Source organism: Pseudophryne corroboree, unplaced genomic scaffold (assembly GCF_028390025.1).
Source record: "Pseudophryne corroboree isolate aPseCor3 unplaced genomic scaffold, aPseCor3.hap2 scaffold_509, whole genome shotgun sequence".
Taxonomy (NCBI): Eukaryota; Metazoa; Chordata; class Amphibia; order Anura; family Myobatrachidae; genus Pseudophryne; species Pseudophryne corroboree.
The window spans coordinates 65,537-80,294 of record NW_026970114.1 but is presented as its reverse complement, the minus strand read 5'-3'; the positions used below and the strand labels follow the sequence as shown (position 1 = coordinate 80,294).

At 49.1% G+C, this 14,758-nt stretch overlaps 1 non-coding gene across 1 annotated transcript; it reads right to left on the bottom strand.

Annotated features, from left to right (window-relative positions):
- Positions 1-132: 132 nt before the first annotated feature.
- LOC135030967 (U1 spliceosomal RNA) lies at positions 133-292 on the bottom strand. The gene has a single exon (XR_010226864.1). It is a non-coding gene; the product is annotated as a U1 spliceosomal RNA (small nuclear RNA).
- Between the last annotated feature and the right edge of the window lie 14,466 nt (positions 293-14,758).

Here is a 14,758-nt window from a genome sequence, read left to right as displayed (position 1 = left end):
AGGGTCGCTGCTCGGGTACCCCCCTGTCAAGTGAAGGAGATCCAACTGAGGCAGCACAAGGGAACTCTCGAAAGAGGAACAAGGCTAGAGGAAGATCTGAGACAAAGAAATCTGATTTTTACCAGAGTTGACCAGAAGAAAGCACAAACACAGTCCCCCACTACCACAAATAATGCAATTGAGTTTCCCACATTTGGGGAAATCACAGGGGTCAGCATACCCAGAATGCAATGAATGAACCTCACCCTGGGAGAACAATCTTCATGACCATGGTATTATGCAAAATAAGTATGATTTGGGATAGGGCTGGGGAGGGCCGCTGCTCAGGCACATCTCTGTCAAGTAAAGGAGATTCAACTGAGGCAGCACAAGGGAGGACATCTTGCCTCTGTAGAGCCAGTTTGTGCAAGGAGAGATTGATTGATTCTTTTTTGGTGGGGGCCCAAACCAACCAGTCATTTCAGTCAGTCGTGTGGCAGACCCTGTCGCTGAAATGATGGGTTCGTCAATGTTTTTCTTTTCAATCTAAGCACCAGCAGTTTTCTGTAAGCATCTGCTTCGCTATGATGATCAACACGTCACAAGGGAAAACACTCAGGGCTGGAGGCGTAGATCTTAGGACCAGCTGCTACAAGCATGGCAGAGGTGTCACTATCACTGGTGACACCCAGAGAGGCGGCGAGGGAGATTGTAATGCAGTGCGCGCAGATAAGCAGGGCAATGGTAAAAAGGAGGCATGGTCTCATAGGTAGGGGCGTGGCCTGAATCACCATTTTGTTGCTGCGGGTATCCCGGGGGTTGGGGGCTGCACCCGGGGACTAGTGTGTGAGTAGTGCTGGCTCCTGCACAGTGACAGAAACTGGGTGTTGCACGTAATGTCACAGTGAAACACCCATATTCTGTCACTGAAGAAGAGCCGGCACTTTGGTGTCACCCCCCTTGGCGGGTGACACTCGGGTGTGTGCCGCAACCCCGTTGTGATGCCACTGACCCATGGGAAGCTTTACGTGGCTTACCCATGTGTTAGTAGCCCCAAGCATCTTTTGTGTTAGTCCCTGAAGAAAAACTTCAAATATTGTTTATAATTTTGTAATCAATGGGCCTAATTCAGTAAGGATTGCACATTCTGCTAAGTAACAGAATTTGCAATCCTTTGGTTCGCATGCTGGGGCCACCCATCACAGGGCATGGCCACCCAGTATGCCGCCTCCCTTCTTGACCACGCTGAAATTGCAGTCTCAGTGCAGTTCAGCGTGATCATAAAAAATGGTTTAGCCTCCTGTTGGTGCAGACTGTACGTGTGCGCAGGAAGCCGCCACCATTTTTGTGATCGCAGCGACTGCATGTGATGTCATGCAGCCGCTCTGACCACGCCTCCTGTTTCTCCGTTGAAGCCCTGCCCCCGCACCGCTCCATCTCCGACTTTGAAATGGAGTGTTGCTGACCCCCCCCCCCCCCGCACCGATTGAAAGTCAGAGGCGATCGCATTATCTGCGGGGTGCCACAGAAAATGCAGGCGCATGCGTATGCTCTTAGCAATTTTTGCAGTTGGATTGCTTATTGCAGGCGGGTGGGCTCGGAATTCTTAGCCTTTTCCTCGCACCCCCAGTTGCGGGAGAATGTGAAGGAGGAGCTGTTGACGGGTCACGTTCCGCTTGACTTGACAATTTTCTCACCAGCAGGTCTTTGAACCTCTGCAGACTTGTGTCTGCCGGAAAGAGAGATACAATGTAGGTTTTAAATCTAGGATCGAGCACGGTGGCCAAAATGTAGTGCTCTGATTTCAACAGATTGAATCCTGGTTAAGCGAATTAAGGGCTCCATCCACAAGTTCCACATGCCTAGTGGAATCGCTCTGTTTTAGCTCCTCCTTCAATGTCTCCAGCTTCTTCTGCAAAAGCCTGATGAGGGGAATGACCTGACTAGGGCTGGCAGTGTCTGAACTGACTTCACGTGTGGCAAGTTCAAAGGGTTGCAGAACCTTGCACAACGTTGAAATCATTCTCCACTGCGCTTGAGTCAGGTGCATTCCCCCTCCTTTGCCTATATCGTGGGCAGATGTATAGGCTTGAATGGCCTTTTGCTGCTCCTCCATCCTCTGAAGCATATAGAGGGTTGAATTCCACCTCGTTACCACCTCTTGCTTCAGATGATGGCAGGGCAGGTTCAGGAATGTTTGGTGGTGCTCCAGTCTTCGGCATGCGGTGGCTGAATGCAGAAAGTGGCCCGCAATTCTTCGGGCCACCGACAGCATCTCTTGCACGCCCCTGTCGTTTTTTAAATAATTCTGCACCACAAAGTTCAATGTATGTGCAAAACATGGGACGTGCTGGAATTTGCCCAGATGTAATGCACGCACAATATTGGTGGCGTTGTCCAATGTCACAAATCCCCAGGAGAGTTCAATTGGGGTAAGCCATTTTGCGATGATGTTCCTCAGTTTCCGTAAGAGGTTGTCAGCTGTGTGCCTCTTATGGAAAGCGGTGATACAAAGCGTAGCCTGCCTAGGAACGAGTTGGCAATTGCGAGATGCTGCTACTGGTGCCGCCGCTGCTGTTCTTGCTGCGGGAGGCAATACATCTACCCAGTGGGCTGTCACAGTCATATAGTCCTGAGTCTGCCCTGCTCCACTTAACCACAGACAAGTGGACATTGGGTACAACTGCATTTTTTAGGACACTGGTGACTCTTTTTCTGAGGTCTGTGTACATTTTCGGTATCGCCTGCCTAGAGAAATGGAACCTAGAGGGTATTTGGTACCGGGGACACAGTACCTCAATCAAGTCTCTAGTTGCCTCTAAATTAACGATGGATACCGGAACCACGTTTCTCACCACCCAGACCTGAGTTATCCGCTTTGCAGCAGGATGACTGCTGTGATATTTCATCTTCCTCGCAAAGGACTGTTGGACAGTCAATTGCTTACTGGAAGTAGTACAAGTGGTCTTCCGACTTCCCCTCTGGGATGACGATCGACTCCCAGCAGCAACAACAGCAGCGCCAGCAGCAGTAGGCGTTACACTCAAGGATGCATCGGAGGAATCCCAGGCAGGAGAGGACTCGTCAGACTTGCCAGTGACATGGCCTGCAGGACTATTGGCTCTCCTGTCTAAGGAGGAAATTGACACTGAGGGAGTTGGTGGTGTGGTTTGCAGGAGCTTGGTTACAAGAGGAAGGTGGTCAGTGGACTGCTTCCGCTGTCATCCAAAGTTTTTGAACTTGTCACTGACTTATGATTAATGCGCTGCAGGTGACGTATAAGGGAGGATGTTCCGAGGTGGTTAACGTCCTTATCCCTACTTATTACAGCTTGACAAAGGCAACACACGGCTTGACACCTGTTGTCCGCATTTGTGTACAGGATGCATACCTTCATGTCCCCATTTATCCACCTCATCAGGCGTACCTCAGATTTGCGGTACAGGACTGTCATTGCCAATTTCAGACGTTGCTGTTTGGTCTCTCCATGGCCCTGAGAATTTTCACCAAGGTAATGACGGAAATGATGGTGCTCCTGTGCAAGCAAGGTGTCACAATTATCCCGTACTTGGGCGATCTCATAAAAGCGAGATCAAGAGAGCAGTTGCTGAACAGCGTATCACTTTCACTGAAAGTGTTACAGCAACACGGCTGGATTCTCAATATCCCGAAGTCGCAGTTGATTCCTACTACTCGTCTGTCTTTCTTGGGCATGATTCTGGACACGGACGAGAAGAGGGTTTATCTCCTGATAGAAAAGGCCCAGGAACACATGACTCTTGTCAGGAACCTATTGAAACCAAAACAGGTGTCAGTGCATCACTGCACTCGAGTCCTGGGAAAGATGGTGGCATCATACAAGGCCATTCCATTCGGCAGGATCCATGCGAGGACTTTCCAATGGGACCTACTGGACAAGTGGTCCGGGTCACATTTACAGATGCATTGGTTGATCACCCTGTCCCCCAGGGTCAGGGTATCACTCCTGTGGTGGCTGCAGAGTGCTCACCTTCTCGAGGGACGCAGATTCAGCATTCAGGGCTGGATCCTGGTGACCACAGACGCAAGCCTCCAAGGTTGGGGAGCAGTCACACAGGGAAGAAATTTCCAAGGTATTTGGTCAAGTCAAGAGACTTGTCTTCACATCAACATCCTGGATCTAAGGGCCATATACAATGCCCTACGTCAAGCGGAGACCTTACTTTGCGACCAACCGGTTCTGATCCAGTCAGACAACGTCACCGCAGTGGCTCATGTAAACCGCCAAGGCGGCACAAGGAGCAGAGTGGCGATGGCACAAGCCACCAGAATTCTTCGCTGGGTGGAGAATCACGCAAGCGCACTGTCAGCAGTGTTCATTCCGGGAGTGGACAACTGGGAAGCAGACTTCCTCAGCAGACACGACCTACATCCGGGAGAGTGGGGACTTCATCAGGAAGTCTTTGCACAGATTACAAGTCAGTGGGAACTGCCACAGATAGACATGATGTTGTCCCGGCTCAACAAAAAGCTACAGAGGTATTGCGCAAGGTCAAGAGACCCTCAGGCAGTAGCTGTAGACGCCCTAGTGACACCGTGGGTGTTCCGGTCGGTCTATGTATTTCCTCCTCTTCCTCTCATACCCAAGGTGTTGAGGATAATAAGACAAAGAGGAGTGAGAACAATCCTCATTGTTCCAGATTGGCCACGGAGTATCCGGAGTATTGGCCATCTGGTATCCGGATCTGCAGGAAATGCTCACAGAAGATCTGTGGCCTCTCCCTCTAAGACAGGACCTGTTGCATCAGGGGCCCTGTCTGTTCCAAGACTTACCGCGGCTGCGTTTGACGGCATGGCGGTTGAATGCCGGATCCTAGCATTCCGGTTGAGGTCATCCCTACGCTGATAAAGGCTAGGAAGGATGTAACGTTAAAACATTACACCGTATATGGCGAAATTATGTTTCTTGGTGTGAGGCCAGGAATGCTCCTACGGAAGAATTCCATCTGGGCCGTTTCCTTCACTTCCTACAAACTGGAGTGAATTTGGGCCTAAAATTAGGCTCTATTAAGGTCCAGATTTCGGCCTTATCCATTTTCTTTCAAAAAGAATTGGCTTCTCTTCCAGAAGTTCAGACTTTTGTAAAAGGAGTGCTGCATATTCAGCCTCCTTTTGTGCCTCCGGTGGCACCTTGGGACCTTAACGTGGTGTTAAGTTTTCTAAAATCACACTGGTTTGAACCACTTAAAACAGTGGAGTTAAAATATCTCACATGGAAGGTGGTCATGTTATTAGCCTTGGCTTCGGCTAGGCGAGTGTCGGAATTAGCGGCTTTGTCACATAAAAGCCCATATTTGGTATTCCATGTGGATAGAGCGGAATTGCGGACCCGTCCTCAATTCCTACCAAAAGTGGTCTCATCTTTTCATATGAACCAACCTATTGTGGTGCCTGTGGCTACGCGTGACTTGGAGGATTCCGAGTTACTTGATGTGGTCAGGGCTTTGAAAATTTACATGGCCAGGACGGCTAGAGTCAGGAAAACTGAAGCGCTGTTTGTCCTGTATGCAACCAACAAGATTGGTGCCCCTGCTTCAAAACAGGCTATTGCTCGCCGGATTTGTAACACGATTCAGCAAGCGCATTCTATGGCTGGATTGCAGTTACTGAAATCGGTCAAGGCCCATTCCACGAGGAAAGTGGGCTCTTCTTGGGCGGCTGCCCGAGGGGTCTCGGCACTACAGCTTTGTCAAGCTGCTACTTGGTCGGGTTCAAACACCTTTGCAAAATACTATAAGTTTGATACCCTGGCTGAGGAGGAACTCATGTTTGCTCAATCGGTGCTGCAGAGTCATCCGCACTCTCCCGCCCGTTTTGGAGCATTGGTATAATCCCCATGGTCCTTACGGAGTCCCCAGCATCCTCTAGGACGTTAGAGAAAATAAGATTTTAAACCTACCGGTAAATCTTTTTCTCGTAGTCCGTAGAGGATGCTGGGCGCCCATCCCAAGTGCGGACTACTTCTGCAATACTTGTATATAGTTATTGCTTCAATAAGGGTTATGTTATAGTTGCATCGGTCCTGCACTGATGCTATGTTGTTTTTTCATACTGATAACTGGGTAGTTTATCACAAGTTATACGGTGTGATTGGTGTGGCTGGTATGAATCTTGCCCTGGATTAACAAAATCCTTTCCTCATACTGTCTGTCTCCTCTGGGCACAGTTTCTCTAACTGTGGCATAGAGGGAGGAGCCAGTGCACACCCAGAACTAAAGTCTTTCTTAAAGTGCCCGTGTCTCCTGTGGAGCCTGTCTATCCCCATGGTCCTTACGGAGTCCCCAGCATCCTCTACGGACTACGAGAAAAAGATTTACCGGTAGGTTTAAAATATTATTTTCTACTTTATTCTTTTCTATCCTAGTTTATTACGACCAACTCTCATCCAAGGAGTTTGATATTCTACTACCTGCATGTAATTTAAATTGCTTAAATTGTTTATATGGTTGATTTGTCCTTCACAATCCATAATCTGCAACTTGTATGTACTTGTGTCATTGAAAATCTTATAATAAAAATGTATATATATTTAAAAAAAAAAGTTATAAGACATATGCATTCAATATTTGAAGAAACAAAATAAAATAAAGCTATCTATTGGGTTTCACTAACAAGCACATTGGAAGACTTGACTACTGTTAAAAGACATGCATTACATGGTATAGAGCCACAAACCACAATGTAGTAAAATAAAAACAAACTTACATGTGTATCAAACCTATGTGAGGCTTACATTGATAGTGCAAGATCAACACTCTATCAACTGTGCAAACTAGACTGCACATAAATGCCATAAAATTTATCTGAGATTTTAGTAAATAAGGCCCGTTGCTGTCCGGGTCACGCAGCCGTCACGGCCCGCCCCCATACGGTCCGGTCATGTCTGCGTTGTCCTGACTGTGCCCCCAAAATGGCGGCACAACGCCGCTGGCCCGACTCCTCCTGCCCAGTGACCGCCTCTGCCTGTCAATCAGGCAGAGGCGCTCACTGGGCAGAGATGCTGATCGCATCTCTGGCATGTGCCGGTGCACTGCGGCACCAGCACACACGCACTTCAGACCTGATCTCCTGTTGTGTGAATATGCACAGCAGGGATCAGGTCTGAATTAGGCCCTATATACAGCTGTCAGTAAGGCAGGGATGTGCTGCTGCCAGTGAGGCAGGGATGTGCTGCTGGTAGTGAAGCAGTGATGTGCTGCTGTCAGCGAAGCAGTGCTGTGCTGCTGTCAGCGAGACAGGGATGTGCTGCTGTCAGCGAGGCAGGGATGTGCTGCTGTCAGCGAAGCAGGGATGTGCTGCTGTCAGCGAAGCAGGGATGTGCTGCTGTCAGCGAGGCAGGGATGTGCTGCTGTCAGCGAGGCAGGGATGTGCTGCTGTCAGCGAGGCAGGGATGTGCTGCTATAAGTGAGGCAGGGATGTGCTGCTGTCATTGAAGCAGGAATGTGCTGCTGCAGTGACGCAGAGATATGCTGCCCACTATCTCCCTATCACCCCTGCCTGAGTCACACACTTTCCCTGTCACCCCTGCCTCAGTTACCCACTATCTCCCAGTCACCGCTGCCTCAGTCAACCACTATACCTGCGATCCCTGCCTCAGTCACCCACTATACCAGTCACCCCTGCTTGAGTCACCCACTGTCACCCTATCACCCCTGCTTCAGTCACCCACTATCCCTGTCAACCCTGCCTCAGTCACCCACTATCTCCCAGTCACCCCTGCCTCAGTCAGCCACTATCCCTGTCACCCCTGCCTCAGTCTCTTACTGTCCCTGTCACCCCTGCCACAGTCATCCACTATCTCCCTATCACCCCTGCCTTAGTCATTTATTATCCCTGTCACCCACTTTCTTCCCATACTTACCCAACCCCTTCCTATCACGCCTCCCTCAGTAACCCACTATCTCCCTGTCACTCACTATCTCCCAGTCACCCCGGCCTCAGTCACCCACTATCTCCCACTCATACATGCTTCAGTCACCCACTATCTCCCAGTCATCCCTGCCTCAGTCACCTACTGACACCAGTGCAGACATTTCTGCTGCGGCCTCTCCACTCGTGCTGTGTCCCTCTGACAGATTTACTGACGGTCTGTCCCCCATAAGCCGGTGTGTCTGTGGGTACTTGGTACATGTGTGTCAACATGTCAGTGGCTGAATGTTTTTCCCAAGAGGAAACTATATTAGGAATGCAGACATATGATGGTGGCCCTGTTGGCACCACCAATAACTGACTGGGTAAATGTTTCAGTAATATCAGAGTAAGGTTGGATAAATCTGTGTCCCAGACACAGACGTAGAGAATAGATGTGATGTTCATGGCTATGTTTCTTTTCCCTCAGGCCCCGCGGGGTCGCAAAAATGTTATTTTGCCCAGTTACTACACACTGATACTGACACGGATACTGATTCCTATGTCGACCATAATGTTTCCTGATTAGATCCAATATTGGCAAGGAGCATTCAGTACATGATTGTGGATATTAAGGACATATTAAAATCACTGAAGACCCTGCTGTTCCTGACAAAGGGGTCTATATGTATGTATATATAGATATATAATGAAAGCTGATGTAACGTTCCTCCATCTCTGTTTGAGAAAGTCTGGGCCAGCTCGACAAGATGGTTTCAAATCCCCAAAAGGATTCTGGTTGTTTATTCATTTCCCGCCGCGGACAGAATAAAGTGGGAGTCACCCCCTGTTCTGCACGGGGCCCTGTCACAAATCCAGCGGATCGTATGCAGGAAGCTACATTATTTCTAGTTATGTAACCACGGGTACATTACTTAGACCTGCCATTACATGTGCATGGGTGAGTAGTAGTATTCAAGAATTGGTCGAATACCTTGTCATCCGATATAGATACCCTGGAGAGATGGGATACTCCTTACGTTGTATCATATCAAGGACACTGCAGCATACTTACGTGAGACTGCAAGGGATATAGGACTCTTGAGTTCACGGGCCAATTTCATGGCAGTCTCGGATAGGAGGGCATTGTGGATTCACCAGGAGAATGCTGATGCTGACTCCAAGAAGAAAGGGAGTCTCTTCCCTATGAAGGTGAAGCCTTGTTTGGTGACTGCCTAGTTAATTTGATCTCGGCAGCTCCCGCAGGTAAGTCAACCTTCTTGCCCTATGTTCCCTCCCAACGGATGAAGACGCATCATTATCTGATGCAGTCATTTCGGCCCAATAGATATGCAAGAAGTTAAGATTCCCCTTTCTTTGCAGGTAGAGGAGGGAGAAGAGAGAAGAGGTCTGCAACCTCTTCAAGATCGCAGGAGCAGAGATCATCCTCTGCTTCTGCCAAATCCACTGCATGACGCTGGGGCTCTCTTGCAGGAGCCCGCACCAGTGGGGGCACGTCTAAAACTCTTCAGTCAGTTCTGGATTCATTCGGACATGGACTCGTGTGTTTTACAAATAGTGTCCCAAGGGTACAAACTGGGGTTTCAAGATGTTCCCCCTCAACGATTGTTCAAATCGGCCTTAGTCAGCAGGGAGAAGGTTTTTATTCAAGCCTCTTCGTGGTCCCTAAGCCGGACGGCTCAGTCAGACCAATCTGAAATCTGAAATCCCTCAATTTCTACCTAAGGAAATTCAATTTCAAGATGGAATCTCTCAGTGCAGTGATCTCCAGTCCGGAGGAAGGAGATTTCATGGTTTTAGTAGACATAAAGGATGCCTACTTACATGTTCCCATTTAGCCTCTGCATCAAGCTACCTGAGGTTTGCAATTCAGTATTGTCATTACCAATTTCAGACATTGCCGTTTGGTCTGTCCACGGCTCTGAGGATTTTCACCAGGGTGATCGCAAGCAAGGAGTAACAATTATCCCGTACTTGGATGATCTCTTGATAAAGGCGAGATCCAGGGACCAGTTAGTGCAAAACATTGCACTCTCCCTGACAGTTCTTCAACAACATGGTTGGCTCCTAAACTTGCCAAAATCGCAGTTGGTCCCAATGACGCGGTTGTTGTTTTTGGGAGTGATACTGGACACAGAAGAGGTTTTCTTCCAGTGGAAAGGCTCTGGAGATCCAGAGTCTGGTCAAACAAATTCTGAAACCAGCAAGAGTGTTAATCCATCAATGCATTTGGTTGCTGGGGAAGATGGTTGCGGCCTACGAGCCCATTCAGTTTGGCAGGTTCCATGCCAGAGTGTTCCAGTGGGACCTGTTGGACAAGTGGTCCGGATCCCACCTACACACGCACCGGAGGATAATCCTGTCTTCCAAGACCAGAATCTCACTCCATTGGTGGCTGCACACTCAGTTCTCACCTCCTAGAGGGGCGAAGGTTCGGGATCCAGGACTGGATCCTAGGGACCATGGATGCAACCCTCCGAGGCTGGGGAGCAGTCACACAGGGGGAAAACGTCCAAGGAAGATGGTCAAGTCGGGAAAGTTGTCTCCACATAAATGTTCTGGAGTTAAGGGCCATTTAATAACTGCAGACACAGTACGCACTGGGACGGGTGCCCAGCATCCTCTACGGACTAAGAGAAAAGGATTTACCGGTAGGTATTAAAATCCTATTTTCTCTAACGTCCTAGAGGATGCTGGGGACTCCGTAAGGACCATGGGGATAGACGGGCTCCGCAGGAGACATGGGCACTTTAAGAAAGACTTTAGTTCTGGGTGTGCACTGGCTCCTCCCTCTATGCCCCTCCTCCATACCTCAGTTTGATACTGTGCCCAGTGGAGACTGGGTGCTTTTCAGGAGCTCTCCTGAGCTTTCTGACAGAAAGTATTTTGTTAGGTTTTTAATTTTCAGGGAGCACTGCTGGCAACAGACTCCCTGCATCGAGGGACTGAGGGGAGAGAAGCAGCCCTACTCTCCGAGTTGCAAGGTCCTGCTTCTTAAGCTACTGTACACCATTAGCTCCAAAGGGATTAGCTCCAAAGGGATTGGTACGCAGGATCTCACCCTCGCCGTCCGTCCCCCTCGCAGAGCCGGAAGATAGAAGCCGGGTGAGTATGAGAAGAAAAGAAGACTTCAGAGGCGGCAGAGGACTTCATGATCTTCACTGAGGTAGCGCACAGCACTGCAGCTGTGCGCCATTGCTCCCATACACCTCACATACTCCGGTCACTGTAAGGGTGCAGGGCGCAGGGGGGGCACCCTGGGCAGCAATATAAACCTCTTTTTGGCAAAAATATAACATATATACAGCTGGGCACTGTATATATGTATGAGCCCCCACCAATTTTACAGTTTAAGCGGGACAGAAGCCCGCCGCCGAGGGGGCGGGGCTTCTCCCTCAGCACTCACCAGCGCCATTTTTTCTCAACAGCACCGCTGAGAGGAAGCTCCCCGGACTCTCCCCTGCTTATACCACGGTAGAGAAGAGGGTTGAAAAGAGAGGGGGGGGGGAACATAATTCGGCGCAAATTACATACAGCAGCGCTACTGGACAAACATTAAGTTACTGTGTTATTCCTGGGTTATATAGCGCTGGTGAGTGTGCTGGCATACTCTCTCTCTGTCTCTCCAAAGGGCCTTGTGGGGAAACTGTCTTCAGAAAAAGTATTCCCTGTGTGTGTGGTGTGTCGGTACACGTGTGTCGACATGTCTGAGGAAGAAGGCTATATTAGAGAGGAGCGGGAGCAAATGAATGTGGTGTCTCCGCTGACACCTGATTGGATGGATATGTGGAATGTTTTAAATGCTAGTGTAAACTCATTGTACAAAAGATTAGACAAGGCTGAAGCTTTGGGACAGTCAGGGACTCAACCCATGCCTGATCCTATGTTGCAGGGACTGTCAGGGTCTCATAAGCGCCCACTATCCCAGATTGTTGACACAGATACCGACACGGATTCTGACTCCAGTGTCGATTATGATGATGCAAAGTTACAGGCAAAATTGGCAAAATCCATTCGATATATGATTATGGCAATAAAAGATGTTTTGCACATCACAGAGGAACCCCCTGTCCCTGACAAGAGGGTACATATGTACAAGGGAAAGAAGCCTGAGGTAACCTTTGAGGGGGTCACACGAGCTGAACGAGTTATGTGAAAAAGCTTGGGAATCTCCAGATAAAAGACTGCAGATTTCCAAAAGGATTCTTATGGCGTATCCTTTTCCATCAACGGATAGGTTACGATGGAAATCCTCCCGTAGGATGGACAAAGCATTAACACGCACAGCTACAGTTGGAAAATCAAATTTTTTACCTTATGTTCCCTCACAACATAAGAAAGCTCCGCATTATCAAATGCAGTCCTTTCGGTCACAAAGAAACAAGAAAGTGCGAGGTGCGTCCTTTCTTGCCAGAGGTAGGGGCAGAGGAATAAAGCTGCACAACACAGCTAGTTCCCAGGAACAGAAGTCCTCCCCGGCCTCTACAAAATCTACCTCATGACGCTGGGGCTCCACTGGCAGAGTCCGGCCCATGTGATGTCATGCAGCTGCTCTGACCACGCCTCCTGTTTCTCCGTTGCCGACCCCATTTTGAAACCGTGCCCCCGCACCGCTCCATCTCCGACTTGGAAATGGAGTGTTGTTGACCCCCCTCCCCCCCCCTTCACTGATTCACAGTCAGAGGTGATCGCATTATCTGCGGGGTGCCGCAGAAAATGCAGGCGGATGCGTATGCTCTTAGCAGTTTTTGCAGTTGGATTGCGATCCAACCTGAATCAGGCCCCATTACCTATCACAATGCACTGCGGGTAGTACAAAATGGGGTTAATATAGGAGAAAAAACCCAAGAGCTGTGCTCCTTAACTGTCCCTGGTGGCTAGTGGAGCGGCTGCCCAGTAATCAGTGTCCACGCCAGTGCGCACACGGCCCGCCCCCATCAGCGGCCTCGTGATCCCGGAGGGCGGTGTGTGTGTGACTGACCTTAGGAAGAAACCGGAGCCTCCGCTGCAGTGACCCAGCAACCGGGGCACGGGAGTATACTGCGCCACTGGGAGTGATGGAGCTGCAGTAAAGAGGTCTATTAGACCTAGCCTGCTGCAGCCCTTGTAGATTCTTATAAAAAAAGTTCTTCTTTTCTTGCCAAAATTAATAGCTAAGAATAGGCTGCCTGAGGCAGCCCCCTGTTAAGTGGCCTGCTACTGAAGGCACCAACTACAAACTGAGCTCCCTGTTCATGGAAGCGAGGTTATAGAGGAGGGGGCGCTGAGCATCTTGGGAACAGTCAAAAGCTTTGAGCCTGTTGGTGCCTCAGATCAAGATCCTACTCTGGTGTACATATACAATGTGAATCCTTGTGGAGTCCAGTGTACCCCACAGAAGAAATGAATGCGTCACACCCATTGGCAGCAACATTAGAATAGCTGCTGATGGGCACAATTGAGAAAGGAAAGGGGGAAAACATTTGAATCCAGCACATATATGTAATTTGAATATGTAATTTGTACCTTCCTACTTTAAAATGTAATGGATGAACCTCACCCTGTGAGAACTATCTTCATGATCAAGAGATCTCATATGCAAGATAAGTATGTGTTGGGATAGGGCTGTGGAGGGCGGCTGCTCGGGCACACCCCTGTCAAGTTAAGGAGATTCAACTGAGGAAGCACAAGGGAACTCTCATCTGGGAACAACAACTGCAGGGAGAACACATTTTCAGACGAATGTGGGAGGGCAGAAGGCTGCCTAATACTGAAGCACCCCCAAACAACAAACCAAATGCAACAACTACTGCAAGCATTCCTGGGGGAAGGCCTGCAGCAGATGGATTTGCATATAGTGATGTCATCCAAGCAGTGGGCATAGTTGGCTGCAACCCTCGTCTGCATATGAAAAGAGAAAAGGGTCACGCAGGGCATGGCGGCCTTTGTGGGGTTGCGCTTGGATGACCCCTAAATCGCTTTATACACCCCCACCCCCCATCAGTGTGGGCTCATGTTGGCCATGCCCCAGCCCCTGAAGCATTCAAGCTGATTTCTTGCAGCAGCTGGACCCAGAAACAGCTCCAGAGTTGCTCTACAAGACAAGTAAAAGGGTGTGAGCCCTGCAGCACCACCTGTAGTTTGCATACACACATATATAGGACAGCATCTCTTATATGCCCCAGGGTCAATAAAATAGTATCCTTATCTAGGGTATCCATCCCCTCAGATAAGGTATCCGTCCATGCCGCTACAGCACTACACACCCAGGCCGACGCAATTGCCGGTCTGAGTAAGGTACCTGAATGTGTATAAATGGACTTCAGGGTAATCTCCTGTTTGCGGTCAGCAGACTCTTTGAGGGTAGCCGTATACTGGGACGGGAGGGCTACCTTCTTGGATAAGCGTGTTAATGCTTTGTCCACCCTAGGGGAGGATTCCCATCGTAACCTATCCATTGATGGGAAAGGATACGCCATAAGAATCCTTTTGGAAATCTGCAGTCTTTTATCTGGAGATTCCCAAGCTTTTTCACATAACTCGTTCAGCTCGTGTGACCCCCTCAAAGGTTACCTCAGGCTTTTTCACCTTGTACATATGTACCCTCTTGTCAGGGACAGGGGGTTCCTCTCTGATGTGCAAAACATCTTTTATTGCCATAATCATATATCGAATGGATTTTGCCAATTTTGGCTGTAACTTTGCATCATCGTAATCGACACTGGAGTCAGAATCTGTGTCTGTATCTGTGTCAACAATCTGGGATAGTGGGCGCTTATGAGACCCTGACAGTCCCTGCAACATAGGATCAGGCATGGGTTGAGACCCTGACTGTCCCAAAGCTTCAGCCTTGTCTAATCTTTTGTGCAATGAGTTTACACTAGCATTTAAA